General features: G+C 33.1%; 1 protein-coding gene and 1 pseudogene across 8 annotated transcripts in view; one reads left to right on the top strand and one right to left on the bottom strand.

Annotated features, from left to right (window-relative positions):
- LOC145293082 (uncharacterized) overlaps positions 1-27,500 on the top strand; it is a 721,286-nt gene that overhangs the window by 298,842 nt on the left and 394,944 nt on the right. The gene's annotated exons all lie outside the window — the stretch shown is intronic.
- LOC145293364 (uncharacterized) lies at positions 25,865-27,043 on the bottom strand (annotated as a pseudogene).

Raw genomic sequence — 27,500 nt, 5'->3', positions numbered from 1 at the left:
CAACAGTCGTCTGCTAATGATGGGCTTCTCATTGGGTAATCACCTTTGTGGTCGTTTTCTGATTGGCTGATCAAATTGAATAGCGCTCGGCATATTTCGACGGTTTACGTACATTTACGAGAATCCGGTTCGCAATATACACAAGTACCTACTTGTTTTTATGCCTGCGGCCAATTAAACGCATCTGCATAACTATAGACAAATGTAGTACGAAAATGACTATAAAATATTTGGATGGGAAAAATCCATAAATTCTTTGAAGATAAAGATAAACAAAAAAGGAGAGAAACCTTTTTAGACCATGTGATTTCGAAGCCAAATGCTTATCATCAGAAATGAATAAAAATCGCGCATTATATATAAAAAAAGTGAAAATGCTTCTCTTCAGTAATGCAGAAGCAGCTCTGTTTATGACATGTGCTTCGAAATGAGATATACAAAGGCGGAAGGATGCTGACAGTGTAGTAAGAAAGAAGATATGGGAAAAAGGAAAATATAAAAGAAAGTAAGTAATATATAAGGAAAGGATAAAAGTAAAATATAAAAAACATATAATAAGTAGTGAAAAATATATAACATATATGTAATAAGTAATGGAAAAATAAAATAATAAAAAATATGTAGTAAAAATATATAAAATACATAAAATACGTAGCAGACAAATATTAAAAATATATGATAATATTAAAGAAGTGGAAAAATATAAAAATACATATAATAAGTGAAAATACATAAAAATACATATAATATGTAGTAAAACAATATATAGAATATATATGATAAGTTGCAGAAAAATATAGAAAAAATATATATAATAAATAGTGAAAAATATAAACAAAATACATCTAAAAACTAGTGAAAATATAAAAATACATATAATAAGTAGTTGAAAATAAATAAAATACATTAAAGAAGTAGTGGATAATGTTATGTTCCGAGCCCACCGCGCATTGTTTTCTTCGGATATTTTTTTCATGTAAAATTAGTAGTGGAAAATATAAAAAATGTATAAAATAAGTAATGGAAAAATATAAAAAATACATGAAATATGTAGTGAAAATAGATAAAACAAAGATATAATAATAAACAAAAATACATAAAACGTAGTGGAAAAATATATAAAAATATATATAAACAGTAATGAAAAATACATAAAAATACATATAAACAGTAATGAAAAATACATAAAAATACATATAAACAGTAATGAAAAATATTTTCAAAACTACATATAAACAGTAATGAAAATATTTAAAAAATACATACAAACAGTAATGAAAAATACATAAAAATACATATCAACAGTAATGAAAAATATATAAAAATACATATAAACAGTAATGAAAAATATATAAAAATACATATAAACAGTAATGAAAAATATATAAAAATACATATAAACAGTAATGAAAATATTTAAAAAATACATATAAACAGTAATGAAAAATATATAAAAATGCATATAAACAGTAATGAAAAATATATAAAAAAATACATATAAACAGTAATGAAAAATATATAAAAATACATATAAACAGTAATGAAAAATACATAAAAATACATATAAACAGTAATGAAATATATTTTTTAAAATACATATAAACAGTAATGAAAAATATTTTTAAAAATACATATAAACATTAATGAAAAATACATAAAAATACATATAAACAATAATGAAATTTTTTTTTAAAAATACATATAAACAGTAATGAAAAATATATAAAAATACATATAAACATTAATGAAAAATATATAAAACATATATAAACAGTAATAAAAAATACATAAAAAATACATATAAACAGTAATGAAAAAGACTTTTTTTAACAATGCATATAAACAGTAATGAAAATATTTAAAAAATACATATAAACCGTAATGAAAAATATTTTTAAAAATACATATAAACAGTAATGAAAAATATATAAAAAATACATATAAACAGTAATGAAAAATATATAAAAATACATATAATAATTAGTAAAAAATATATATAGAATACATATAATAAGTTGCGGAAACATATAGAAAAATATATAAATAAATAGTGAAAAATATAAACAAAATACATCTAAAAACTAGTGAAAATATAAAAATACATATAATAAGTAGTTGAAAATAAATAAAATACTTTAAAGAAGTAGTGGATAATGTTATGTTCCGAGCCCACCGCGCATTTTCTTCTTCAGATATTTTTTTCGTGTAAAATTTATAGTGAAAAATATTAAAAAAAAATGCATAAAATAAGTAATGGAAAAATATTAAAAATACATAAAATATGTATTTTTATATATTTTTCATTACTATTTATATGTATTTTCATATATTTTTCATTACTATTTATATGTATTTTTATATATTTTTCATTACTATTTTTATATATTTTTCATTACTGTTTATATGTATTTTTATGTTTTTTTCATTACTATTTATATGTATTTTTATATATTTTTCATTACTGTTTATATGTATTTTTATATATTTTTCATTACTGTATTATTATATCTTTTTTATCTATTTTCACTACATATTTTATTCGCTTTGATCATAAATGATAGTTTACCCTATATCACGCAAAACAATGTTATTTATGAATTCAAATGGCAGTAGTTGAAAAATATATAGAAACAAATATAGTAAGTAGTAGAAAATATATATAAATACCTATTATAAGTAGTGGGAAAAATATATAAAATTAATATAAGAAATGAAAAAATGTATTAAAATTCATATAAGTAATGAAAAAATGTATTAAAATTCATATAAGTAATGAAAAAATGTATTAAAATTCATATAAGTAATGAAAAAATGTATTAAAATTCATATAAGTAATGAAAAAATGTAATAAAATTCATATAAGTAATGAAAAAATGTATTAAAATTCATATAAGTAGTGGAAAAATGTATCAAAATTTATATAAGTAATGAAAAAATATTAAAATTCATATAATAATAAAAAATGTATTAAAATTCATATAAGTAATGAAAAAATGTATTAAAATTCATATAAGTAATGAAAAAATGTATTAAAATTCATATAAGTAATGAAAAAATATATTAAAATTCATATAAGTAATGAAAAAATATATTAAAATTCATATAAGTAATGAAAAATGTATTAAAATTCATATAAGTAATGAAAAAATGTATTAAAATTCATATAAGTAGTGGAAAAATGTATCAACATTTATATAAGTAATGAAAAAATATTAAAATTCATATAATAATAAAAAATGTATTAAAATTTATATAAGTAATGAAAAATATATAAAATTCATATAAGTAGTGGGAAAATATATAAAATTCATATAAGTAATGAAAAATGTATTAAAATTCATATAAGTAATGAAAAAATGTATTAAAATTCATATAAGTAATGAAAAATGTATTAAAATTCATATAATAATGAAAAAATGTATTAAAATTCATATAAGTAATGAAAAATGTATTAAAATTCATATAATAATGAAAAAATGTATTAAAATTGATATAAGTAATGAAAAATGTATTAAAATTCATATAAGTAACAGAAAATACATTAAAATTCATATAATAATGAAAAATGTATTAAAATTCATATAAGTAATGAAAAATGTATTAAAATTCATATAATAATGAAAAAATGTATTAAAATTTATAAAAGTAATGAGAAAATGTATTAAAATTCATATAATAATGAAAATGTGTATAAAAATTCATATAACTAATAAAAAATGTATTAAAATTGATATAAGTAATGAAAAATATATAAAATTCATATAAGTAATGAAAAAATGCATTAAAATCCATATAAGTAATGAAAAATGTATTAAAATCCATAAAAGTAATGAGAAAATGTATAAAAATTCATAAAAGTAATGAAAAATTGTATTAAAATTCATATAAGTAATGAAAAAATGCATTAAAATTCATATAAGTAATGAAAAATGTAATAAAATTCATATAAGTAATGAAAAAATGCATTAAAATTCATATAAGTAATGAAAAAATGCATTAAAGTTCATATAAGTAATAAAAATGTAATAAAATTCATATAAGTAATAAAAATGTATTAAAATTCATATAAGTAATGAAAAATGTATTAAAATTCATATAATAATGAAAAATGTATTAAAATTCATATAAGTAATGAAAAATGTATTAAACTTCATATAAGTAATGAAAAATGTATTAAACTTCATATAAGTAACGGAAAATGTATAAAAATTCATATAAGTAATGAATAAAATGTATTAAAATTCATATAAGTAATAAAAAATGTAATAAAATTCATATAAGTAATGAAAAAATGTATTAAAATTCATATAATAATGAAAAATGTATTAAAATTCATATAAGTAATGAAAAAATTAACATATATATACTCAGTAGTAGAAATGTACGTAAAGCGTCGAGGCGTAATCTTAGTTGTCACCTTTCAACTTACTTACCGTTTGTTGTTACCCGACACGGACTTCTATTATTGTACCTAACGGAATAAACCTATTCTATATTTTATATATGTGTAGCGTTTTTTACTCGACGATACATGTGCAAATATAGTGATATATTTTTGAAACTAGATATTCACAATTCAAGGTAGCCTGTTAACAAAAGGCTTCTATTATTGTACCGAACAGAATAAATCCACTCTTTATTCTAAATCCGTGTATAACAGAAAACGGTAACATGTTTAAAGCTGGAATTGGTTGAATTCAGAAATAAACATAAGGCTAAAACTTAATTCTGAGGGAAATATCAGTAGTGATAAAAATTTTTTATCGGTATACTAGCATGAGTGCCCGGCGTTACCCGGGTGTTTGGAGGTGTATGCTGAGCAAAAAGAACGGTCAATTTCTTAACTTTGACCCCTATTATGACCCCTTAACTTTAAGTGTTTTGGGCTAAAATCAAGTTATTAAGTTAGATCCATGTCCAAGGAACCTATATCTAAAATTTTAAGTGTTTAGACCTCAAATTGTCGGAGGAGTTTGGTAGAGTTCTTAAAGGACAAATAATTGAACTTTGACCCCCAAACAGGCAAATTTCTGGCCGAAAACCGATCACATCGATTTTCCCAAATCTCAGTACCCGGTATATGAAATTTCGAGTCTGTAGACTGAAAATTAACAGAGTTATTGCAAAGGAAAATGTACACAGACACACAGACACGTTCACTTTTATAGATATACTAGCAGGGGTGCCCGGCGTTGCTCGGGTGTTTGGAGGTGTATGCTGTGCAAAAAAAGCAAAAAAACAAAATAATGGTTAATTTTTTAAAAATTTGACCCCTATTATGACCCCTTAACATTTATTGTTTCGGGCTCAAATCACTTTATTAAGTTAGATCCATGTTCAAGGAACCTATATCTAAAATTTCAAGTGTCTAGACCCAAAATTCTCGGAGGAGTTTGGTAGAGTTATCAAAGGTCAAATCGTTGAAATTTGACCCCTTAACAGCCAAATTTCTGGCTGACACCCGTCACATCGATTTTACCAAATCTCAGTACCCGGTATTTCAAATTTCGAGTCTATAGACTAAAAATTGACAGAGTTATTGCGTATGGAAATGTACACAGACAGACACACAGACACACAGACACACAGACAGACATATAGACACGTTCACTTTTATAGATATATAGATAGATAGACTAGTGATCGACAGATTCCAATACTTTTTTCTGATTTCGATACAATTACCGACTCCGTACTAAATTCCCGATTCCGACACAATTACCAATCCTGGTTCAGATTCTTTTATAAATCTCTAAATATATAATTTATAGATTTGGTATTTTTCCCCGATTACCGCAAAACATGTAAAATGTACAAATATTTTCTCAAACGTAAAAATACATTTGTAAGGTATGATCTATTATGATGGTTTAGTTTTACTATTAGTTGAGAATCAATAAATATTTATTATTTTTCCATTACTATTAGCAATGGAAGATTTTGTTTAAAACAAAATCAGCTAAAAAGACAACAATTAAAAGAATCATTTTTGGTTATCGGAAAATATACGCACATTTTTTCCGATTTCGATACCAAATACGATACTCCGAAAAGTTTCAATTTTTCCGATTCCCGATTCTGATTCCGATTAATTGTTCCAACACTGGGGTATACTTAAATTGCATTACCGCTATAAAGTATCCTGTGCAATAAATTTAATGGTTGCATCGAAAAGATAGTTTGAATAGAAGATGTGAAAAGAAACAAGACAAAAAAAAACAATAATAATAATAATAATAATAATAATAATAATAATAATAATACAATCGATATGTTCACAAAAAAAAAACGCTAAAATGTAAAAAAAAAAAAACTTGTAATAAATTAATCCATGATCCAAAATAGAATACAGATAAAATCTCCCGACTTGGCCTTATAATAAAACGATCACGTGTATATCATCAAATTTGTTGTAGCCGTAAAAATATAATATTCTCTTTATTGAATAAAATGCGACAAAGTACACACACTGAACAAAAAAGAAATTGCGTTACTCATGATAGGCTTTAATATCTCTATTATATATATATATATATATATATATATATATATATATATATATATATATATATATTTCTGTAGAAATATATTTTCTTATAATATATACCAAGCCTTATTTAAGAAGCTCAATGTAATTACAGAGCAATATAGAGAATAAATTACAAAAGAAAAACTATATTCCAAAATTCATGATGTTGACCTTCTTATAATTTATTCCTTGAATTCAGTTCACTTATAAAATTCTTGACAGTATCTGCTTCGCAGCGAAAATCAATCATTTAATTATTAAATCAATCATTTAATTATTATATTAATCAATAAATCTATTATGCTCTTAACTCATCAGAAGAAATAGCAACAATCTATCCGTAAAAAGGAAATGAAGTGTGATTTGACATAATTAAAATCCGAAAATTGGACGATTATATATATATATATACGTGTTGATAGTTAGCAGCTCAAACTATCGGACTATGAATCAGTGCCCGTAAATATTTCTCCTCAATTGCCTGTCGCAGTGTTCAAACCATCAGTTTATTTATAAACAAATTAATAGTGGGCTTCGCTTTATTGCTTAAATATGCGTCGGGTGAAAATATATTTACAAAGTTCTAAACCCAAAGAGGGTTGGGCTTTAATAGTCATCCATACACAATACTGTTTCATTGTATCTTTTTTCCCCACTCTTTGACTGCGCCTAAGTCAAAACGTAGATTTCATGAACAAAGCTTCTTTCTTAGAACTGCACGCCTTTGGAACTCTCTTCCGTTTGCCCCTTTCCCAGCTAACTACTGGCCCTGTCGGTGGGGCATTAGAATACACCGACTGCCCCCCTGCAGAGGGTAAAAGTGCCTCAATGGGGGTCCTGGATATGACCTTAAACTATATCCAGTGGTGAGGCCCCAGCTTGCGGGCTTTGGGGAGTGCGGAGCCACCCTTTAATCACTATTGCTCCCAGGTCCACTCTGACCCGGAATGGTAGTACCTGTTAGGATCCCAACTATGGGTTAAATAGAAACCGACTTGAAAACAACAAATATATTCTACTAAAAAATTTTCTTCAAAATCTTTGGATTCGGCATTAAATAACCCGAAAAGGGTTGATATGCCGTAAAACAAAAACAACCAACCAACCAGCTGACTACAACTTGGTTGTCTTCAAGTCCAACATAAACAAATTCTTGATGAACCGTCCCCTTAAGTAATACAATCTATCAAATTTCCATTAATAGCGACTACTGCGATATTATCCCATTGATTGCTGTACACTCAATAACCCTTATCCTCTAGTGGCCTCAGGGCCTTGATAAGTAGTGACTCCTATGTAAAACTATATATATATATATATATAGAGAGAGAGAGAGAGAGATAAATAAATAGATAGATAGATAGATAAATAGATAGATAGATAGATAGATAGATAGATAGATATAGATATGTGTGTGTTTACTTTCGTCAACCTCGTAACTCTCGCATCCTTTATTTTATACTTTATTCCTAACATTTCATAAATGGTATTTCTGTCAAATGGGAAAACTTTCTGCTTTTTGGGTCAGAATCCATCTATCTAATACTCATTGTTGGTTCATTTTAAACCACTACTAAAGGCATTGGTTACATATGAATAAATAACATAAAGATCTCTTTCAGATTGCTCAATAGAACAATACTAGATCTATAACTATTTTCTTTAAAGACACCGCGATAATTATGATAGATACATACATATTTATTCATTTTAGGAATGTGTTTATTTTACTATCTACAACATTGCGTACAATTGTTTCAGTCCTAACTGTTGGCATATGAGAATATAAGTGCTTATCAAACTATAATTTGCACCAATTTGGGCTTCATTACCGCGTTAGAAAAAGACTTTTTCAGACGTTTTCTAGTCCACGAATTTCTAGTTAATACATTTCTAGTTAATACAGTTTCAAGCGGGCCTTCTCTGCAATTTTAGATTAAACTCTTAAAATACTGCTTTTTCCTATGCGCGGATGAGGCTGAAGTTTGTGAAAATTATAATTTGATTAACTGTTATATGCTTATATGCCAATGCTGGGGTCTGAAACAATTGTACCCAATGTTGTGACCGATAAAAGGGAAACGTTCCGGAAATGGGTTGATATTTGTGGATCTACTCCTACTAACGTGGTATCTTTCAAGAATATATATATATATATATATATGTGTGTGTGTGTGTGTGTGTGTGTGTGTGTGTGTGTGTGTGTGTGTGTGTGTGTGTGTGTGTGGAATCGCTGCAGATAAGGCATGAAGCGATCCGATGTAAGGAGCTAAAAATAGTACTTCAAGGTCAAAAACTTGCCAACGATAAATGTTAGATGGAATAGATTTTGCTCAGGAAAACAGCAATTTATCCCTCTTTGTCAGAAACATCGTTCGTAGAATGTGAGGATCAAGGGATAAAGCATAATAGAATACCTTTCTATATTATGTAAAATATATATAATAAAATATTATATATGGTTATATCGGCATTTCAAGTTTTCGAGTTTACGCTTACCTAAAAGTTGTAAAAATTATACTTGATATGTTTGTATGAATGGGATGGTTTGTAAAGATGAGAGAGTGATTCACAGGGACATGTGATAAATCACATACGGGCCGAAAATAATGATGGCTGTGCGGAAGGAACTTTTCTCACAGACAAGGCGGCCATCTTAGACTTCAATTCTCTAAATTTCTTTTTTACCGACATTTGCGCTGCAATTAAATTAAAAACAGTCAATAAATTTCTTTGAACGCAAAGGATTATAACTGACCTTAATCTGTGATAGAATAGGAAAGAAATATTTTTAAAAAAATGCCTTTCAGCATACAAAAAAATGTTGAACAAAATACGACAAGAGAACGAAACGCCGTTCCTATTTAGTTCTGATCACGACGACGACGACGAAGATGACGACGACGGCGACGACAACCTCCTGCCTCGTGAAACAATAGCTTGCTGCATCTGGTGCGCTGCAGTGTCTGCTGCGGCTATATACTCAACGCTGGAGTTACCTCTCCAGATGCAAGCCTGGACGGGTGATAAAGAGGCATAAGTTTGGCCAGTTACCAGGCTCACCGTCTCGTCGTTGCGGAAAAAGTCCGACGGAAAGGCGGGCCAATATGGTCGAACCCAGCGCAGCTGCAACAGTTGAGGGAAAAGTGTTGTAGTGCTTCACAATCCGCTATCGGGACTTTGAACCGGACTTTTTGTCAGGGTTTACTCTCCTTAGCCTTTGCTTTCTCAAGGCATTTACAAGGCAGTGGAGCTATTTGTCCGTAGGGGTTGGTTCGTTATCATAATGAATTTATGCATAAATAAAAATACAAAAAATCTTGTACACATGTGTTTTTTTTTTTTTTTTATTCATGTATAAACTTATCCAATTTTTTTTATGAAAAGTTCGTTAAATAAACGCCAAGTCTTTCATGATGATGATGATGATGATGAGCGTGATGAAGATTGATGGTGATGATGATTGTTAATGATGATGATTATCCTAGTGATTTATGATGCTGCTGCTGCTGATGATGATTGATAATGATGATAATTGTGGATGATGATGATGATGATGATGATAGTGATTTACAATGATGATGATGATGATGATGATGATTTACGATGATGATGATGATGATGATGATGATGATGATGATGATGATGATGATACGTATGTAAATTAATTCACATATAAATAAAAACAAAAACACATATATAACAAGACAATATATTTACTTGGTATTTTATGTCATTGGTTAATGTAGTTATCCTTGTAGATTAATTTTTTTATTCTTGTTTCAATCTAGCGTCTCCTTTTTTGTGTAAGCTCTTTTTTTCCTAATAAAAATTGATCTTGTGTCCAACTCGGCCCCTTTGAGAAGTGCAATAAACGAGAAAGTATTCCCTATTTTCCAACACAGCTTTTTTTTTTCTTACTGCAGATTAATGTTGAATATCAACTACTTTGTTGCTGATTTTTATTTTCTTTAAAGGCTTCAACAACGCCAAATAAATGCACAATCGAAAATCATGGCTGGGTCATCAAGTGCATAAAACTGCGTGCCGCGGAATTTTTTTTATCATTTTCTTTATGTCGTTTTATGGTGGCTCGTTAACGAATTATGATTGAATTTCAGTCTCGTTTACGCTTTTGCAGGAGAGCATAGTCTGACCTGAAACTATTTAATCAGATTATATACCAATTGCATATTCTATTTGGTAAATTGGAAATTGATAGAAAAAATGATAGATGGATAGATAAATGTGATAAATACATAGACAGATAGAGTAGATAAATAGATAGATGGATAGGTACGTATAGGGATTGATTAAATAGACAGATAGATAGATAGATAGATAGATAGATAGATAGATAGATTAATGGAGAGATAGATAGATAGATAGATAGATGGAGAGATAGATAGATAGATAGATAGATAGATAGATAGATAGATAGATAGATAGATAGATAGATAAAGTGATCCGTAAATTGCCTATCTTTCTCATATATATTTAAATACATAGATACATGGCTAAATAGATTAGATAAATAGAAAGATAGATAGATAAATACATAGATACATATATAGATTAGATAGATGGATAGATAGAGTAAATAAGATGGATAGATAGGCGAATATATAAGACTATAGATAGATGGATAGATAGATGGATGGATGGATATATATATATATATATATATATATATATATATATATATATATATATATATATAAAAGTGAACGTGCCTGTGTGTCTATCTGACTGTCTGTCTGTGTGTCTGTGTACATTTCCCTACGCAATAACTCTGTCAATTTTTAGTCTACAGACTCGAAATTTGATATACAGGGTACTGTGATTTGGAAAAATTGATGTGATCAGTTTTCGCTGTTAAGGGATTAAAATTCAACGATTTGACATTTGAGAACTCTACCAAACTCCTTCGACAATTTTGGATATAAACACTTGAAATTTTAGATATAGGTTCATTGGACATGGCTTTAACTTAATAACTTGATTTGAGCTCAAAACAATAAATGTTAAGGGGTCATAATAGGGGTCAAAGTTAAAAAAAATTACCCCCCCCTTTTTTTTTTTTTGCTCAGCATACACCTCCGGGCAACGCCGGTCTGAAATGCTAGTATATATATATATATATATATATATATATATATATATATATATATATATATATATATATATATATATATATATATAGACAAATAGATAGGTGAAGGGATATATGTAGAGAGAGAGAGACAGACAAATAGACAGGGACAGAGAGAATGGACAGATAGATAGATAGACTGATGGATGAAGTGATTCGTAAATTGCCTACATAGCCAGATATATTGGATAAATAAATAGATACATAGATATATTCTGCTTGTACAATGATAAAACTTCTCAAATGAACGTGTAATGTTAATTTGTATAAGGTGTTAAGTCTACATCGAAGTTTCTACTTCAATCGGATTTTTTCGATTATAGATTTTCCATACTTATCGGAAGCATTCCCATACAAACCTACGTAAGAACACTGCCATACATATCAAGTACTTTCATATGAAAAAAAAAAATCGGCCAAGCCGTTTTACAGGATAGAACGATAAAATTGTCGCTCTCAAGTAAACAAAAACTACAGCTTTATTTTAAAACTTTTATTGACAAAAATCAATTCAGGAAATTCGATTATGAAGTAGAGTTTACACCTGCCTACTATAGCGCCTTCAACCTCAATCACCGCCCCGATATGGGTCCGGTACTGAGAGTATGTCTTTTCAACAAGCGCAGGCGAGAGCTCAGCGAATACTCGGCTGATGGCGGCGATCAGACTGGCTTTGGTGTTGTGGGAGGTCATGTTGGTGATGTTCTCGACGTATGATCAAGCGAAGTAGTCCAGCCTGTTCAGGTTAGAGGAGAATGGGAGCAGTAAGAGAAGTGTACAAAGTCGTCGCGCTGCTTCTAATGCCAAGCCTTGGTCTCTTTAGACTTGTGGTCCGGCTGAGTCCTGCTGCCACACGCAAGGTCTGCCAACTGATCGCACAAGGAAATTACCACATTCTTCCACACATTCATGTACACTTTGATGTTGACTTTCAAGCCGACTTTGAAGTAGTGAGATGGCATGATGTGGCTCTCACTTGTAACTACACCAAGGACCATAACCGTGGCGAGAAACTTCGTTGAGCTGTGCCCTTAAGCGTAGAACCGTCTGGATTTGCTTTTTGAGCGTACTGGCAATGGCCCTGTTGTGTTTGGATAGGTAGAGAACATGAGTTGTACAGCAGTGCATCTTTAATCTCGCTTAATGAACATTGTATCACTTTCAGACATGATAGAAGGCTCCTATCGCTTTTGAGATTTGTACCCAACTGGTTAACTAGTACATGGTCTGCGACAAAAAAAAGAAAACCGGTTTTCATCAAACGGAAATGGAACCATGTCTTTTTGACGGGCGACAATTTCATCGCTCCACTATATATAATAGTAGATATATGAAGGGATAGAGAGATAGATAAATATGATACTCGAAGTTGTCATAGGTTTCGTATCCGGAATCTAATTTTTCCTTGTTTTTGTGGGGGGGGTACATTATTTATATGTAGAGATTCCTCTTTATGTTGTCTGAGAATCTCAGGAAAAGAATCAAATTAATTTTAATTAATTATTGATTTTTTAGTTTCGGAAATATTAAAACAATTATTCTACTCTCAGTGTTCGGCCATTTATTTTAATCTGGTCAAGCGTCAAGGAGTACAGGCTGAAGTTGATTAGTCTGTGCAAATTTTATAACGTAGGTTTACATCTTTACCCTCATTATTATCTTAACTACTACTACTACTGCTACTACTACTACTACGGTACTAGTAGTATTAGTAGTTTATAATTAGTGATATTATCTGTTGTAGTTGTTGGTTCGAGTTTGATTTCTGTCGAGGGTACTTCACATTCACTAATACAATTGGGAAAATTATGAAACCATCGATTCTCTCTCGAGCTATAGATTAAACAGTAATGCACCTATTTGCTATGCCTCCCCACGGGACAGAGTTAGACACCAGGGTCGTTTTTTAACGTGGAGAAAAGGAACAAAAATAAAAATTGTCTCAGTCGTGAAGGATTTCTCCTCCTCTGACAGAGAACAAGAAATTGAAGTGCAGCATCTGAAGAACAGACACTACACTTTGATCTTGACCAAAAGGCCAAAGGCTGTAAATCGTTGTTGGATTTATATGCTTCCCCACTGAGCAAATTAGGCACAAGGCCGTTTTTTAATGTGGAGAGAGAGGGAGGAGGGAGGAAAAGGGGGATCCAGCTCCCGAGAGGTGGGAAATTGGAGCTGGATAGTAACTGTGGTCTGTAGGGTGATCCCTACATTGACCAAGTTCAGATATATGGGGTTACCCCCACATATGGTCTTTGCTAGTCTTTGCTTGCAGCATCTGTCGGAACAGATGGTATTTATTTGCTCCCCCACCGAGCAAATTAGGCACAAGGCCGATTTTTAATGTGAGGAGTGAAGGGAGGGGGAAGGGAAAAAGGGGACCAGCTCCCGAGAGGTGGGAAATGGGAGCTGGTTAATGGTCAGGCATGTGGGGTTGCCCCCACATCTGGTCTTTGCTGGTCATAGCTAGTCATAGCTTGCAGCATCTGTCGGAACAGATGGTATTTATTTGCTCCCCCACCGAGCAAATTAGGCACAAGGCCGATTTTTAATGTGAGGAGTGAAGGGAGGGGGAAGGGAAAAGGGGGACCAGCTCCCGAGAGGTGGGAAATGGGAGCTGGTTAAAGGTCAGGCATGTGGGGTTGCCCCCACATCTGGTCTTTGCTAGTCATAGCTAGTCATAGCTTGCAGTATCTGCCGGAACAGATACTACACTTTGATCTTGTCCCCCGTGCCGCCGAAGCCAAGGCTGTAAATTGTTGTTTATGCCTCTATTCTGGAAGAAAGAAAAACACGCAAAATAATACTAATGCTGCTCTATATATCATGTTTTGACAGTGGTCTCCAGTAATTCCAGGTCAAGATATATGTAGGAAAGGTATGCGTAACCCGTATCATGTTGCGCTATATTCAGTTAGATCAACTTGCGCACTGACGTTAGTATTCTTATGACAGTTTTCTAAGCCTTACTACTTCCGTGCTTGCTCATAACAAATTGGAAGCGTTTGTTTTGTTCATTGCCTCACAGCGTTAATGTGTTGCCTTGATCCGATTTGCTTTTTCAACAGAACCTTCTTTCCTAATTAATCACGGCCGTGGAACTACAAGTGCCCCTCTATGATAGCCTCCAGCATATCATAGGGAGATTAACAGGCACTTCACTTTCCCAAAGATGACTTTGAACCGTGTCATGCATATAACACCTGCTTACAGCATAAGTGTAATGTGGGGACGATTAATCAGAGTCGGAATCAGGAATCGGAAAAAATCGAAACTTTTAGAGTATCGAAATATGAAAATCGGTATCGAAATTGGTATCGGAATCAGAAAATAATTTTTTTAAGCAAGACTAATATGAAACAATTAAAAGAATCGTTTTTGCCATTGGATAATTTTGTGCAAATTTTTCGATGCCAAAAACGATTCTTTTAATTGTCTTATTTTTGTCTTGCTTTAAAAAGTATTTATCAATAGCTGGTACTGATGAAACAATATTAAATATTTATAGATTTTTAACTATCAGTAAAACTAACATCTGCGGCTCCCCCAAACCACAAGTGCATTTTTACATTTCAGAAAATATATGAACATATTACACGTTCATTTATTCGACCTCCACACACACAAAATCAGCTCCATTTTATATAATATAAATCTCACCTTTCTGTTTTAATGTATGTATGTATGTATGTATGTATGTATGTATGTATGTATGTATGTATGTATGTATGCATGCATGTTTGCCTTAAACGTTCGACAGAGGTGACGGATTTTCACAAGATCGGTATCATTTTGAAGCTCGACGTATCGGACGACAAATATCGAAAAATTGGCTAAAAACATTAATTCGTTCACCCTCAACTGAGCACTTTTCTACTAAGAGAGGTCGCTTTTTTCGCCGATATTTTCGAACGTCATCCCCCGTTTTTCGATTGATCGGTGTTAATTTAAACTTTCGCCGCTTCCGGTTTGGCGAGGGACGCAACGGCAAAGAAGTGGAGGTGTGTGTAAGGATGTTGCTTGATCATATAAAAAAAAAAAAAAGAAAATTGCTGGTAAAAAAAAAGTGAAGAAAGTAGGGAGGCAGGCTCAAACACGTACCGCGAAGGAGAAAAAGAAAGGAGGGAAAAAAGTAAAACGTTAGCCGTTGCGCACATTGCTAAACCGGAAGATGCGTAGATTTAAATTAAGGCTATACAATCAAAAAGAGGCGATGCTTCTGGAAAATATCGGCGAAAAAGGCGATTCCTCCTTGTAGAAAAGTGCCCAGTTGAGTATGAAGGAATTAATATTTTTTACCAATTATTCGATATTTGTCGTCCGAAGGGTCGAGGTTCAAAATGATACTGATCCCGTGAAAATCCGTCGCCTGTGTCGAAAGTTTTTGTGAGACATACATACATACATACATACATACATACATTTAAAAAGACAGGTGAGATTTATAATGTAGAAGATTATTCAGAACAAAGTTTAAATGAAGCATAAATAAAATATAGTTAATAATTAAATATGTTAATGATGAATTATTATAAATTAGCTTTACCCTGCCACGCGTTGTTGTGGCTCAATTTGGTGTAATGGAAAAGTCTAATACAAAGAGAAAATGAATAATATATATAATATATATAAAATATATTCTTAGTACAGCAATCGACTCCCACAAAAAAAAGGAAAAAAATGCGGAAATGTAAGAAGTGGTACTCTTGCAGTGCGTAATGGTTAGATATTTTTTTTTTTTTTTTTTTTTTTACAAAGGCATCACCACATTATCAAGGCCCAGAGGCCACTCAAGGATAAGGGTTAAAGAGTGTACAGTAGAAATTGGTCAATATAGTAATCATTAGTAATGAAAATTTGGTAAATTTAATAACTTATATGGAACGGCTCATCAAGAACTTATTTACTTTAGACTTGAACACAACCATATTGTAGTCAGCCGGAAAGCAGGAAAACGGAAGACAATTCCACAGGCGTGCAGTTCTAAGAAAGAAGCTTTGTTCATGGAATCTACGTTTAGGTTTAGGCACAGATAAAGAGTGGGGGAAATTATTGATAGTGTTTACAGCTAGACGAGTGTTTCTTGTGAAAGTTTGGCGAGGGGGGACCATAGATTGAAGCTCAGTTGAACACTTTCCATGAAAATAACGATACATCAGAGACAAACTCGCAACATCTCTTCTGTGAGATAGAGGTTGCAGGGAAGAGAACAGGACATCTCCTACGAGGCTACGAAGTCTATTTTGAACTCTATCAAGGCAGGACAAGTCCTTTCTAGCAGCTCCTGCCCAGATGTGGCAACAGTATTCCATCCTTGGACGTACCTGGCTCATATATAGGTAGAGAATAGCATCAGCAGTGAGATATCTACTGGATCGATAGAAAGATCCCACCATTTTTCCAGCGGCCTTGGCAACAGATTTGATATACGTGTTCCATTTAAGATCAGGAGTAATGGTCAAGCCCAGAAGCTTGTCAAAACTTGAGGCCTCCTGAGGACGAGAGCCATTCATTTCAATTGATGACAAATGTGGATTAGAATGTTGATGATGTAAAGAGAGAAGCTTGGTTTTAGATGCATTAAAAGTAACCAGCCACTCCTTTCCCCATTGTACTACGTGCTCAAGATCAGAGGAGAGAGAATTGGAGAGAACTTGGTCGTTTACTGTCTTAGATGTGGTACCATAAATGGTAGTGTCGTCAGCAGAAATGTCTACAAATGATGTAAGGATATGATTTTGAAGATCATTAATGTAGATCAGGAAAAGAGTTGGGCCCAGGATGGATCCCTGAGGGACACCGGCATTAATACTGTGAGCTTCTGATTTTTGCCCCTCAACTACTACTCTTATGAACCTATCAGAAAGAAATGATTTAATAATTGAAAAGACTTTTCCAGCTATACCATAGCTAGCGATCTTATGAAGTAAACCTTTATGCCATACCCTATCAAAGGCTTTAGATATGTCAAGAGCAATTGCCCTAGAAAGATTGCCACCGTCGAGAGATTTGCTAATCCTATGCGATATAACTGTAAGGACATCTGCTGTAGATCTAGCAGAACGGAAACCATATTGAGTGTCACTAAGAAGGTTATTTTTGTTGAGATGTTTGATTACTTCTGTATTTAACACAGATTCTAGCAACTTACTCATGACGCACAGGAGACTTATTGGCCTGTACTGAGAGGGGGATGAGCGATCACCTGAATTCTTAAATACAGGGCATACTGATGAGATTTTCCAGGGAGATGGGAAACTATTCTCCTTAAGACAACGTTTAAACAGTTTTGTAAGTATGGGCGCTAATTCAGGTTGAAGTTTTTTGAGTACTATAATTGGAATACCATCAGGGCCAGTTGCTTTACTCGAATCAAGGTTTTTGATTAGCTTCGCAACATCACGTACAGATATTTGTATATCACATAGCGTGTTTTCTGATACAGGAGGAAATATTGGGGGTTGGCGGTCTTGGTCGTAAAGGGTAGAATTAGCTGCAAAGTTCTTGACAAAGAGTTTGGCTTTGTCTGATGCTGACGAGATTACCTCAGGTCTATTGATAATAGTTGGGATGGAGCACACGCTTCTGTTCAGGATTCTGTTTGCTATTTGCCAAAACTGGTGGGAACTAAGCCGCTGCTCAGCTACTTTGGACTTAACAGATTGAGCATACAACACTCTTGCGTTCCTTATTACTTTCTTTAGTGTTTTTATTTAATGTAAAATGTTTAATCATCTCGAAAAACACAGTGTTTATGTGTGTATTTGGAGAAGACAAATGTTCGCGGGCTCTGTTGAATATGTTAACTTTGGGTAAATAAGTTAAAAACTATCTAAAACAGTGTCAGAGTTTTTTAGTTTGAACTGACTTTCACGAACGTAACGTAACGTAATGAAGGTGTCCGCCAGTAGTTGTATGTTTGAAAGATACAGCTAAAGACCTTTTTCGAGCCGACAAAACGTTACATTAAATAGAAAGGAGTAACGGAAAAGTTATGGGAAACTAACTATGTAACAAATGTGATTTCGTTAATAAGAAGAAGCATCCATAAATGTTAATTTAAACACGTACAGAATTGTTTAGCAAAGAAGAAGCAATTATAATTTCCTGATCTTAATCGGACCTTTATCTTGTTCTCTATTTTGTTGTTGTTTTTCAATTTGAATGCAAGTAATTAAACGATCTAAATATGTAAATAATAAAATTAAATAGTAAATGCTCATAGTTAAAATCATCGGTTAGAGTTGTCTAAACCGGGAGTAAGGACCGAGTAGTACCGCAGTTAATGGTATTGTTTTTGTTTTTGATTTTCAAGTGTAATGCAAGTAATTTCACGATATGGTTGTGTTGTAATAGTAATTTGTAAAAAAGGGGATGTTAGTTAAAAATAATGTGTAGCTGAAAGCAGTAATAAATGAAGATCATAGTTAGATTACTCGGTTGGAGTCGTCAAAACCGGAACTATAAACTTAGTAGTCTCGCAGTGTGCATCCTACGGAAGAAAGAAATGCAAAACAAAACAATCTAATCTTAATCGGACGTTTAGCGCGTTTATTTATTTATCTATTTATTTATTGGTCTTGGTTTTTAAGTAAAATGCAAGTAATATCACGGTATTGTTGCTTTCGAATAATAAATGGTAACTAATAAATTGTTTGTTTATGTAATAATAAGTTTTTACTGGGAAGTACTAATAAATAAAGCTCATAGTCAGATTCTGCGGTTAGAGTTGTCTGAACTGGAAGTAAAATCCGAGTAGTTACGCAGTTGGCGTTGTACGTTAAAGGGGAAAAAGCAGATAGACAAAACGATAATGTTAATCGAACCGTAGTTTTATTTTTTTATGGGAGAGAAGCGGAAAAAAATAGATAAAAAAGGAAAAAAAATGGCTTTAATAACCTCTTACGATTCTAAACCGGTGTTTATTCCTACTGTTCCTTGTGGACGCGCTCTCAGCGGTGTTAAGTGGTTGCAGGAGTAGTAGGAATTTAATAGAGAGAAAAGATTTTACAACTTCCATTGATTCTAACCGGTTTTGGCAGTGAACTCTCACCGGGGAAAATATAGGAATGTACGCTTATCGAGGAAGTGTAAGGGTAATGGGCCTATAGCACACCTCAGATCCTGTGCTGCAGTTTGTGCACATCACATTTGCATGAAATGTCTTGATTTCCATGTAATGTTTGATTTTTAATCATATTTAGGTCAAACTCACACGGGAAAAAATGAATTCATTTTATTTATATAGAAGAAGAAGAAGAAGAAGAAGAAGAAGAAGAAGAAAAAGAAGAAGAAGAAGAAGAAGAAGATAGATAGATAGAAGAAGAAGATAGATAGAAGATAGATAGAAGATAGAAGAAGATAGATAGATAGAAGAAGAAGAATAGAAGATAGATAGATAGATAGATAGATAGATAGATAGAAGTTAGTTAGATAGAAGAAAATAGAAGATAGAAGAAAGAAGATAGATAGATAGATAGATAGATAGATAGATAGATAGATAGATAGAATACAGAAGATATAGAACTATTTTTAATATTCAATTATATCAATATTCAAGTATGTTATCATTATCATCGTATTTGATTGGTTGCTCAGACACAAACTGACTATTTCTCTCCATGGGTTTATTTTCCATGGCTTCAGGAAGATCTTCAAGTTCGAAGCCAGTGTCTTCTGTCAATAACTTTTTTCTGTGCCTTGACAGGTCTTCCTACTTTAGCGGTTTCGTGTTTAGAATCCTACAATACCACATCAGTGAACCCTCATCTTTTCTTATCTGGCAATGTCCGGCATATCATGTTTTTACTTCTCTAAAGAGATCCGGGGCAACCAACCGTGCAGACGGCTAATGGTTGAGTGTGTTTTCCAGTTTAAGTTCAACACTGCCCGGAACATTCTAATGCAAGTTCCATCTAATTTACTTTCAGGTTTGTTTTTGTTTTGTTTTTTTTTTACTGGTGAACTAAAAAGTAGAACATTTTTTCTTGATCTATTCCGAGAGGGTGGATGTCGATATAACTTTCAGCCGATTACGTGCACTCCATGTCTTAGCTATTCTGACATGGACTACTTTTTCAGTAGATGAAATGTTGCTGTCGAGATATTCAAAGTCATCTACTTGTTTGACTGGTGTTCTGTCTTATCCATATACTAATAGGATAGCATGTGTGTTATTCATTTTGTGTGTGACGCTTACATCCGGGTGACTATCGTTCAATTGTTATGGACTTCCATTTCTTGTAATAAATAATTTTATCAAGAATTCTTCATAAGTTTCGGTTTCGGTTTCGGTTTTGATTATAGCTAAGGAAACTCAAGGCATATATATATATATGTATATATATATGTATATATATATATATCATACGTTTTGGTTTCGGTTTCGATTTATGTTGATGCACACAAGTCAAGTCATATGCATATATATATATATATATATATATATATATATATATATATATTGAAATCGCAACTTTATGATATATAAAAATCGATAAAATAGTCACTCAATAATAATATACACGTAATCCTCAAAATTAAAATATCATATTTAAGCGTACTTTACAGTCGGGCTACGCAGGGGTTCCTGCTAACTTAGCTAAAGACTTTTGCAGTTTTAACAAAATAGTTACAATAATATCAGGTTGTCTCTATTTACGCTGGACATTCACAGCAATGCCAACATCAATATATTACATATGAATGAGTCAGCTATGGAATTTCCACAGCTGCCGTTAGTTTTATGCCTAACGACAATAATTATTTAATTTGTTAATATGCCTTTTACACGTTTTATTAATAAAAATGAAAAAACAAGGTTAAATATTAAAGTTAAAAGTGTTTTAATAGAGAAACATTTATTTAAGGTTTAATTCTTGATATTAAGAAGTTTAGTGGCTCCGGCGATCTCGAAAGATCATAAAATTCCGCGTCCTAATTCAGTCGGGGGTTGCAGCTTGTGGTGGGGCTGTGCAGGCCGATGTGGGAGTCACAGGACCTGCCACAGTTGCTGCAGATGTAGTTTTTCTGTCCCTCTACGAGGGGAGGGGTCGAAGCTAAATATGTCCTCACCTTTCTACAGGCCCACTTCTCCCTCCAACGTGTGGTTCTCCTCCTCTCCGATGTCTTAGCTACACGCCAGATGGTGTTCCGCCAGCCCTCAAAGTCTGGGGCAGCAATCTCAAGCGGAGGGCCGGTCGGCCGATAGGTCTTGTGCCAGAGGCAAGCTCCCTAAATTAAAGGTCTTCAGGGATTCGCCCATCATCCATCCGGCTTACATGGCCCAGCCAGCGCAGACGTTTGGTCATCAAGATGGCATACATGCTGGGCATCCACACCTTGGCTAGGACATCGATGCTTGTGACACGGTCCTGCTAGGTCAGGCCAAGCAGTCTGCGGATGCAGCGAAGGTGGAAAGCATTTAGCCTCGCTTCCTGGTAGGAATATAGGGTCCATGGTTCATTACCGTATAAGAGAGTGCTCAGCACAACTGCCTGATAGACTCTCATCTTATGTTTACGGTCAGCATATCGTTTTTTTCCACACTCGCTTGGTGAGGCGGGCCATTGTTGTTGCTGGTTTGCCGATCCTTGTATTCAGCTCGAAATTGAGGGAGAGGTTGATAGAAATGGTCGAACCGCTCCAACATCGCAAGGGTATGTTCATAAATTGAGATGGTTGACGCATTGTGTTCTTGGCATATGTTATCAGTTTTCTTTAGGCTGATGGTTAGGCCGAACTCTTTGCATGCCGCTGCAAAGCGGTCCATGAGTCGCTGTAGCGGTTTAAGATTATTAAGAAATCTTTAACTTTAATTTGTTATCTCTTAAGTAAACTACCTTTTTCGTTTTTGTATATCAGACGTAATACTGCTCGAATACAAGGAACTATTAGTTTGAATCATGTCTTATAGAGGAATGCGGAGGGCTGAATAGCACGATATCTGTTCTCATTCTATTGAACTTCTACAGATTAGTACACTTAAGGAATTAGGAAATAGGAAGGGAATTCTAAATCTAGCAGTCTTAAAGAAAGAATTCAGATTAAAAGACATTCCGACATCTAGGTCTCTCAACAGTGGAATGATGGGATCTTGCTGCTTATCAGGTTAGTCGAGAATCAAGGTTATAGTTAGAGTATGTACGTTCAGGGGAGGGGCAATTGTTTAAAGTTCATAAGAGCACGATCCAAAAACAGCTATTAAAAAAAACAGGCATTTAATATTGCTATTACTTGAGATAACCTTTCTAGGAGAAAGTGCACTATTCTATTTCTCGTATGAATCAACTTATGGCCGCGTCAAAGGGCGTCTTAATTCGCTTTCAAATACCTCGGTATTTTAAATATTTGATTAGGGTTCACTTGTAAAAGTCAGGTTGGCCACGACAAACTTCTGTACGGAAGATAATCGAAGATGGCGTCTAATAGGTATTCAATTTAACTTCCATAGCCATTCAAATTCTCTCCAGCTTTAAATTGCTTTTTTATCATTTTATTTTGATTAGTTTTAAGAGATTAAGGGTCTAACACTTGATTTCCTTACGATTTGAATTTATATCCGGTGGCTCTTTTAAACATAGACGTTGTTTCCTTTATGGCTGTATTTTATGTCAGCAAGGTCTTCAAGACATTGTTTCAAAGTCTTAAGATTTTTCCATTAGGCTAATTGCTCCTATCACAACTGGTAAAATCGTTCTTTGAGTCCTGATATTTTGTTATCTTTCCCCGTTCAGCTCTATTAAGGTCATAGTCATTGGGGACAGAGACGTCGATAATTCTATTGAATTCTTAGATTTCTAAAATTAAAAATGGCGTAATGGAAACATATTAACGGTATTCACAGCTTCTCTTCCAAATTTCGGATTTTAATCATGTAAAACGAACTTTATTTCACTTTGACGGATTGATTGTTGCTATTTCTTCCGATGAGTTAGGGGCAAAATAGATTCACTGATTTATATAATAATTAAGTGATTGATATTGCGCTACGAAACAGATACTGTCAATTTAGTAATGTAAATTTTATGATATGAAATTGTAAATTTTCAGATCTAGTATGTTTATTATATGCAAGACAAAGAATAAATTTCAATAAGTATATTTTCTTTATCTATATGTTTTCGATGTCTACTCCTGTCCTCAGAGGAGAAAATATTAGCAAATATTATAAATGTTTTTTTATCTAATTTGCTAAAAACAATAAACATAAAAAATCATAATCAAAAGTTTTTAAATCATAGAGTAAGGGAAATTATATATTGGTTAAGAATGAAAAGGATATTGAAATTCACATCAAAATTGTATGGTAAATTCCGAAGTGAGAGTCTTTTGTAGCAGTGAGGTAATGGGATCCAATGTGTATCTTCCACAGCACAAGGTAACAATCCGAAGTAGGCATAATTCCTTGGTTTTGTCTTTGGTTAGATGATGAATGCGGTAAATATTTTATTATATAAGTCCGATGAAGATATATACATATATATATATATTTTTATATATATATATATATATATATATATATATATATTATGGTTCTGCGATTTGCAGATATACCTATATATATATATATATATATATATATATATATATATTATGGTTCTGTGATTTGCGACTACCTTCTATGTAATTTTTCCCTCGTTTATTTTTCGTTTTTTCCTCCCCCCCCCGCCATATTCATGACTTTTTTTTAATCGCATTTTCCTCGATTTAGCTCTGTTGAGCAAGGAACGAAATCTGGTTAGCTAACCTTTATTTTCATTTTTTTTTTAAATCATTATGTTGATTGGTTTGTATTTAGCCACTATTAAATTCTGTACCCTCTGAAAAATTTTCAAATATATATATATATATGTGTGTGTGTGTGTGTGTGTGTGTGTGTGTGTGTGTGTGTGTGTGTGTGTGTGTGTTTTTATATACATATGTGTGTGTGTGTTTGTGTGTTTGTGTATGTGTGTGCCTCCACTGATCTTCCAACAGATTTCTTCACATTGTGTTTTGGTGGACTGTGTAAAGGCCATCTGCATATAAGGTTTGGCATCCAAACATAAGTTTTTTTGTGGACCAGACATTTTTCTAATCAATTTGTGAGTAAACCCTGATCTTAACTCTCTCAATAAGTTCTTCCTCATCAAGTGGAAGTCTCACACTCTTGAGCTATTGGAGTGAGTCACCCATGTCTATACACTCTTCCAGGAACTTCCCTGCTTTCTTATGCTGTTTCCATCCTTGTTTTTTTTTTCCGCCGTATTTGTGCATGTGCCGAAATACAAGCATATAAAAACTACGAAATATATAACCAAATGTATTGTATAGTTTGCGTCTGTGTCACGCAAGGCTAGTTAAAACGCGAGCAAACATTGTGAACAAACATACGAACATACAAGCCTAGAACAGACAAGAGCTTATTAGTACGTTTGTGTCAATCGAGTAATTACATGTTCAATGTGTTGACTGCTTGACACAAGTCCAAGATAATTATGGGTTTCAAGGATGATAAAAACCAAAACGGTTGTAAAATAATATAGCCTGTACTTGAGGCAACATCACTTGGTGAAACGGAACAATGAACTCTTCTGTAGTTGTCTTATGAATATACTGGCAACCTATAAAACCACAAATTTTGATTTACTCGTTTTATATCTACATTTTATTAAACAAACATGCACGACGATAGAGAGATGCAGTACGAAAATGCCTATAAAATATTTGGATGGAAAAAATGGTTTATTTAATTCGTATGGTGTTTCATCAGATTTGCAAGAGATTTCTTCGGTACTTGTGCACTTAGCGAAACAGACGTAACTCAGAAATCGCTCGGATTTGTCCGGCGCATGACGTCAACAGCCGGATAAAACCGAGCGTTACCGATTAAATAAAAACAACGCTACAACAAAATAACTGTACAATGAAATTGTAAAATGTAGAAACATAAATTTGAATAAATAAAAAGCAAAAACCTAGCGTTCATTTATGTTTTTTTATTAATAATTTAATTATTATTCTTTTTTTTTTGTTTGAAATTGTTTTCTGTTATAAATAAAATTAAATAAACAAGTTTTTTTAATAATAGGAAACTTTTTTCGTCTGAAATGTTTGGGTTTTTTTTTTCTCAATGTTTAACGTAAAACTAAAACAAATATTGTCATTTTTTCCCCCAGAAACAAGGACTTTTTTTACCGGAATCCCTGCGAGATATATACAGTTTTTTTTTTTTTTTTCTCAGGAGGATATGTTTTCCTCAGACTTTTGAAGGGCTTCAGACGACAAAGTAGACGAAGAAGAAGAGGTAGCAATTGTGATAGGAAGCTCCTCCTTACCAACCGGGTAGCTTTCGGCTATATGGGTTAATATGGAGTCAAAAGGCTGCCTACCAAACTTTTGCCTCCACATAAACTCAATAAGATATGTGTCCAAAAGTTCCCGGTTGGTACCGCATTCGCGTTTATTTCGTTGCTTGGCTTCCTTCCACATCCGCTCCACATGATTTTTGTGGTTGCCTGTGTTACGGGATCGACAAAATTCAAGCTGTGGTTCACCGTCAAATGGTGATACCCATCTCCTCCCACTTTGCTATAAGCCCTCCAACAGTCTGATACGACCGTCGTCCCCGGCAAAACGTATTTTTTTATTAGTGGAAGGAGGGTTTCGGCGTTCCTATTTGGTACAGTGACCAAGAAACCCTCCTTTTCGGTGGGGTCGTATCCACCGAAGACCCAGACCACCGGTGTCAGAAGTCTGCCGACGTTGTGTTTCCTACGGTTAAATACGGACTCGTCGATTTCTACCGTATGGCCTGGGCCTCCAATCTGCCGGGGATTCCTGAGAAAATAGTCCCTGCATATATCACGCAGGAAATTCTTCCAATCCACAATTGTGTGGCGAGAACGTAGCCCACATTCGCGATGAAGGTTTTTGGTCGAGGCCATCTCGAAAGCCCATAAGTATATTACTTTTAGGATGCATGAGATGGTCAGTCGCGAATTTGAGAAGAAGGTCCCATTCCTGATGGAGGTCCAACAGCGGCAACTTCTACACCTCCAACCGTAACCGTCGGAAAGGCTTGCTCTCTTTGCTATTACACAATCCTGGCCGCAATGTAAACACCTTTTCTCTTCTACCAACAATTTTCGTTTCTGGCAAAAGTTTAGGGTAGCATCGGGGGTCTGTAGCTGGTCCGCAAGGTTAGTAATATTCAATTTTTATTTCGTCGGTTATCTTTTTAAAACTCTCCTCGATTAAGCGTTTCTTTGATTTGTTACAGTCTTCCAATTGATAGCGGTTATCTCGTCTGCTTAATCGGCAACGCTCGGTTATATCCGGCTGTTGACGTCATGCGCCGGATAACGCCGAGCGCTTGCTTAGTTACGTCTGGTTCGTTAAGTGCACAAGTACCATTTCTTCAAATAGGCTGTTGCCGGTAAAATAAAGCCATAATATTTTATAAGAAAGAAAAAATGTAATCGAACGGGTTGATAAAAAACGAGAGAAAGAGGATGAAATGCGGGGGAAATTGTGAATATTTACTCTTATGGACACCCAGTAGCTTTCCTCCATATTTTAGCCAACGAGACGTGGTTAACATGACAATATATATATATATATATATATATATATATATATATATATATATATATATATATATATATATATAATATAAAGCTGAATGTATGTGTGTGGTCACGAATAGGCTCCTATATGGTTGTCTATTTTAAAAAACTGATTACATATTATGATAGAAGATGTATCGAGACACAGCAATGGGTATGTTTGGTCTGGCAGAACGGTGGTTCATTAAAATTGTGGGGGCTGCGTTCGCGC

This window comes from Euprymna scolopes, chromosome 14, assembly GCF_053919585.1.
Source record: "Euprymna scolopes isolate OS-2025 chromosome 14, ASM5391958v1, whole genome shotgun sequence".
NCBI lineage: Eukaryota > Metazoa > Mollusca > Cephalopoda > Sepiida > Sepiolidae > Euprymna > Euprymna scolopes.
Note: the sequence above shows the minus strand (reverse complement) of the source record. Positions and strands in the feature narration are given on the sequence as shown.